Source organism: Branchiostoma floridae, chromosome 4 (assembly GCF_000003815.2).
Source record: "Branchiostoma floridae strain S238N-H82 chromosome 4, Bfl_VNyyK, whole genome shotgun sequence".
NCBI lineage: Eukaryota > Metazoa > Chordata > Leptocardii > Amphioxiformes > Branchiostomatidae > Branchiostoma > Branchiostoma floridae.
In genome coordinates, this window is record NC_049982.1 from 31132858 (window position 1) to 31138857 (window position 6000).

Sequence of the window (6000 nt, forward strand, 5' to 3'; positions counted from 1 at the left end):
AAGCAGTCTAGAGAAGGCGAGCACCGATACGCTGCTACTACGTGGACAATCAGGCGATTTGCTTGGCTCCTACACTGCACGTGGGTCATCAGACAGGCGCTTTGCCTGAAGGGGCTGCGCGCGGTGTGCGAAAATAAGGCAACTCTTGTCCGCACACCTGCCGTGGGACCTTCACTTTCTAATCACAGCAAATAAGGTGACCAATGGGCGGGCGTACACGCCGAGGCTCAGGTCAGGTCGGGAAAGAGCCTGATGACCCAAATACGCCGTAAAAAAGCATCAGAGATCGTCGGGCCGCATGAATGGGAGTCTTATTATTCCGTGACTTGAGTCACTCAAACCTCCGTCAAGGCTGGAGGAAAAAAAAAGAGCAAAACAGAACTGTCGCGCAGCACTGCGCCCACAGCCCACAGCGGTGTTCGCAAACGAGGCGGGCACGTATGGTTCCCGAACACCATTCAGCCGCACAAGGCGGGCGGCCTCTGCCTTTCCCGCTATCTCCTTTAAGAAAGTGTACTTTTAAAGTCCACCGAACGTTACACTTCCTTTCTTAATGTAAGCTTAAAGTAGAGGAATGTAAGAGTGAGTTAAATCGCGGAAAGAAAAAAAGAAAGCAGCCTAGAGAAGGCGAGCACCAATACGCTGCTACTACGTAGGTAAACAGGCGATTTGCTTAAGTCCAGGCATATGTTCGACATTGAAACCTGGCCTATATGACCAACCAAGTATCGCTCTCACTGCATAAATTTTGAACGTTTTCAAAAGGATTACTCACTATTATCTCACAACACATCACAATATACAAAATGTTTGTATAATTTAACAATTAAACAACATGGATAGCGTGTTTTACCACTGTAAAGATGTAACAAGTTTAGAACGGCGTCCTTCACTGACCTGTGTGGGGCTTCTGGCGTAAAGGCAGGGTGCAGACATTGTAAGAATCCTGACATGCTACAGATTCTTTGCCCCTAGCGAATCTAAAAAAATGGCACTTAAATGCGGCCGGGAGAGGAAAAGGGCGGTGGAAGGAATGGGCTGGGCTGCCTTGGACACAGTCTATAACAACCCACTGTTGCTGTGGCCTCCAAAAGTTTATCGAACCCACCAACATACAGGCTATAGAACTGGTGTGCACCTGAAACTGAAAGGGTCTACCTCTGTCAGAAGATAAATGCAGTGTTATTTACGCAGGTGTGTGTCTGTGAGGATTCTAGCCTCCACCAGGCTACGGGGGTAGTGATTAGGGGTGGGTACTATACCCCGCATAGTCAGTCTGGCGAAGTCTATACGAATTTCAAAGCAGTTGCTTTTAAGACGATAACAAGACATTAGTCTGTCATGCCAGACGATTATCACTGGACTGTGAACCACGCTTTACACAACTTCCCTACAAAACAATGGGGTACTTAGCGTAGGTGTAAATCTTGGCAGTTGGTAAAACCATCTGACATTAGCTACGCCACGAATCATGTCTTACTTAAGACCCACAGCCTAGAGTGTGAAAAACAAGACGACAACCCGCGGGGCCGGACAACAGCGGTCAATTTGGACATGTGGTCGCTGAGAAGAGTATCGACTCACAACATGCCCGATGCATAATATAAGTTACTGTACGGTGTACCTTTCGAATTCGATGCCTGCCGTGATGCCCGGTACGTCCGGATAGCGAACTTACCCACAGGTGAATGTATAGTAATTTGTTGGAGAGAAGCACTCGCAAAGACCAGTCAAAATCCGACGCAAACTGGCCGATAGTCATCATCGAAAATCGATGACACCTCAAGGTTGAAAGTAACTCGGTCGTTATGGGCAGGGTTTTGGTCCTGTGCCGTCCCAATATTTGGCGGTCGCGATGGCCAGGTGGTCGTTGAGAAAAGGTCGCTTAATGCTTACGTCAATGGGAAACAAATTCGGGACCGAGAAAAAGCGGTCGTAGTGGCCAGGTGGTCGCTGAGAAGAGGTGGTCGCTTGGGCAGGTTTTTTTATTTGCCTACGTGCCATATATTTTTAGTAATCATCAGAATGGCCTTTTGTCGTTATCAGCTATCTGAATCCAAAGGCCACAAGATTCTGCTAATAAGACATGCTCATATTGCGTGCCCGTCACAGCCAGACTTCGACTGGTCTGACGGTGGACTGTGAGAGACTAGTAGAAATCAATGGAAAATCCAGTTGAAAATTCTGATGCCTAATATACTTGTGAGTAAAAAAAGCTCCTCGGATGAAAAGTAAGTTGCGTTCTTGAATAATTTTGACGATGGAATCATATGGCATTAAAAAAAGGCAATTATTCAAAATCATAGCATCTGTAGTTCCTGTTGGGTATTAATGAATGAAAGAATCACACAAAAAAAACATTTTTTTTTCATTCTTATTGAAAACATGGGCTTTTAAAAACCTGAATATTTGTCACAAGGGGCAGCTATTTATCAACAGGGTTAAATGTGGGTAAACAATGACGACTGTGTGTTGTATGTCTAAACCTTTTTTTTCTTTTGGCCACAGCAAGTAAATTTATGGATGATATCAGCGCGCGCATTAATTTAGCAAAGGAATTTAAAAGACGAGTTCGTAAAAGCAAGGCAGGTCTTCTCGGTACGTCTGGAATCCCTTAATAATCCACTTTCCGTGAATTTTAAAAGTGTTTTCTTCTGAAGAGAGAGTGTTTGTACTGTTGGTAATGATACCAGCATGACTGTTCATCGGAACTTTAAATGCTTAAATCAACAGCAAAGGTTACAGCGAAGGTTATCACCTGTAGTGGCGTCACGTTGCAGTCAAGAATAACAGGACCTAATGGTTAAGAATCCAGTGACTGTCGTCTGTCAAAACAAGTGGTCGGACAAGTCAATCGTGCAGGCAAAAAAGCGATTTTTCTTCATGGGGTGTGTCGCAGCAATCACCCCATCCCCCCCACACCCCCCCACCCCACCCCCAGCGATCTCGCCGCCCGGGGTCGAGGCTCAATGTAATAATGGGAATAATAAGGACCCAACCCTCCTTGTCCTAAACAAGTTCAACTATCTTGTTGACATGTAATTACGTTGATATTGATACTATGGATGGAGTTATGTATCAAACTCGTGTACTTGTATCATTCTAAAACTGCTTTTTGTGATTTACACCGATGAACTTCTAAAATGTCATGTAAACCCGTGCACCGGATTTTGGACCAGTTAAATTATATAAAAACATTATGTGGACAGGCGTTCACACAATTGGGCATTTAACTGTCCAAGAAAATAACAAGAGTAAATTAGACTTTACAGTCATAGATTACATATTCTCCCCAATGACAGCTTTTAAAACATATATACTTCAGTTGAGCTACAACAAGACTGGGCTGCCCATATGTGCAAGTCGACATGTTATGTTAACGTGGTTTCCAAAAATGTGTGGTTTAACCTTGCCATTAATGCCAACCAGTTTGGAAATAACGTTAGATTCCACAACCGTCTGAAAGACACATTTCTCTCTAGTTGGAGACAAGAACTAAAAAGGGGTTTTACAAACTAAAATCTTACACATTTAGAATCTACGATGCTTTCCAATAAACGGCGTCAGATTTTGTATTGTCTAATATTTCAGCTCCACACTTCTACATGTGAATGCGATAGGAGGAAAACACTATTAACTGCCACATTGAAAAATGGCCACCTATAGCTAATCAGAGAGAGGCAGACATTAATGAATGCTAGTATGAGGTTTGAGAAAAGCAAAATTCTCCTTACAAAAAGTACCAAAGTATCACATTTGGAGGATTTTAGAAGCGGAATAGAACTTAAATGCTCAGTGCACTTTTCTTTTTAAACAGAGCAGGTCAGTTTGATGCCACAGCAAATGTTAGAGAGGAAAATCACACCGTTTTTTGATCGTCGAGTATCTCTGGTAGATGACTTTATCTGATGACAGCTCTGATATGCACTCTGAGACAACCAGAGCGCAAATTTCCGTTTCGTAAACCGTCGTTGCCTTCGAGAAGGGTCGTTGCCAAATTTTAGAACGCTCGTTGCCTTTTTAACGGGCGATGCCATTTCCGAGAGACCGATCTTGAATTTCGAGTACGACGGTTTACGAAACGGAAATTTTCGTCGGCGCATCAACCAAAACCGTATAGAAGCTGAATATTGCCCGAATTTGATCTCTCGGTGATGTCAAAAGTATATAGTATTGTTGGACGCTAGCAAAATCACTAAACTTGTTTTGTCCGACCGCTAGCACTGGCATTCTCAGATTCTGAGTAATGAGAATGTTGTCGAATCGTTTCCCAACGTGTTTTCCTCATACCCGTTGCCTGGAAAACTTCTTTTTTTACAGATTATTACCTTTGCCAGAATGGCTAAGGTTATGTTTTGGGCTTGTGAGTCTGTGTGTCTGTGTGTGTGCCTGTGTGTGTGTTAACAGCATAACTCAAGAAGTCTTGGATGAATCCCGATAATATTTGGTAGGTGGGTAGGGGTCGGGAAAACGAAGGTCAAGTTCGATAATGGGCCCCCTAGCGGCTTGCTAAGGTACTGCAGCAGAACCTCAATTTTTGATATCTCCTGTTCTGGACATGCTGTGATCATGATTTTTGAGTGGTAGATAGCCCAAGAGGCAGAGAGAAAGTGCTGTGAGTTTGGGCCCTCTAGCGGCTTTTTTGGAACTGCAGGCGCCGGTTTCCTTTCAAACTTTGGACGAGAATAACTCTACAACGTGTTGACGGATCGTCATGATTTTTGGTATGTAGATAGAATGAGTGATGACTTACATAATGGTATACTAATTATGCAAATCAACAGCTAATTTGCATAATTAATGAGGAAAATTTATAAATACACTGCATTCCATGATAGGACTTTCAAACTTGTCACATATGTAGCTGGGAAGGAGAGAAATGACGATAGACATCAATTATGCAAATGATGGCCTCATTTGCATAATTAATGAGAAATTATGAAGATGTTGACGGATCATCATGTTTTTGGTATGTAGATAGCGTAAGTGAAGACAAACATAATGAGATACCAATTATGCAAATCAACAGCTAATTTGCATAATTAATGAGGATATTTTATAAATTCACTACGTTCCATGATAGGACTTTAAAACTTGTCACATATGTAGCTGAGAAAGAGAGAAATGTCAATACATATTTATCATGCAAATGATGATCTCATTTGCATAATTAATGAGAAAATGTGAATGTGTTGACGGATCGTCATGATTTTTGGCATGTACATAGCCTAAGTGAAGACTTATATAATGTGATACTTCTTATGCAAATTAACAGCTAATTTGCATAATTGATGAGGAAAAGTTTATAAATCCACTGCATTCCATTATAGTACTTTCATCAAAGTTGTCACATATGTAACTGAGAAAGAGGGAAGAGAGTAAGAGGTGTATTTAAAGACTTTGAAAGAGAATAAGTCAAGAATGGATCAAAGGATCATCATGATTTTTGGTATGCTGATAGCTTAAGTTATGCTTGATACAATTTGATATCAATTAATTGTAACTTGGGATCTAATTTTCATAATCAATGCCGAAATTTTATAAACCAACTCCAAGCATATAATTATGAAGAAAATGAAATGAGTAATGCATTTGTCTACAGACATCATTCTACATAACAAACCTGGTTTATTTGGCAAAGGTATGTGTTCGTGGAACTCTAGTTTATATTGATTAGAATATAACTCACTCAGTTAACCGCATGCTCAGTTGAGGGATCGCAGTGCCTCCACAGATCGTTGTTCACAGGCGACTGTCCTTGGCTTGCCCCAAGTCCAGTTCTACAGTCATAAGGTCGTCCTTTAGTTTTTTTTTGCACCATGTGAACCTCGGAAGTCAACCGTGGTTGGGCCAGTTGATTCGGGTCGGTTCCTCAACAGGGCTAACCTGGAATCCAGTCTAGTGATGGCTCGGCCTATCGTAGTTAGTGCAGGGTTTGTACGGGGTCAGGGAAGCTCCCAGCCGCCGGGGTAATCGGCCACACCCGGTAGGATTTTCACG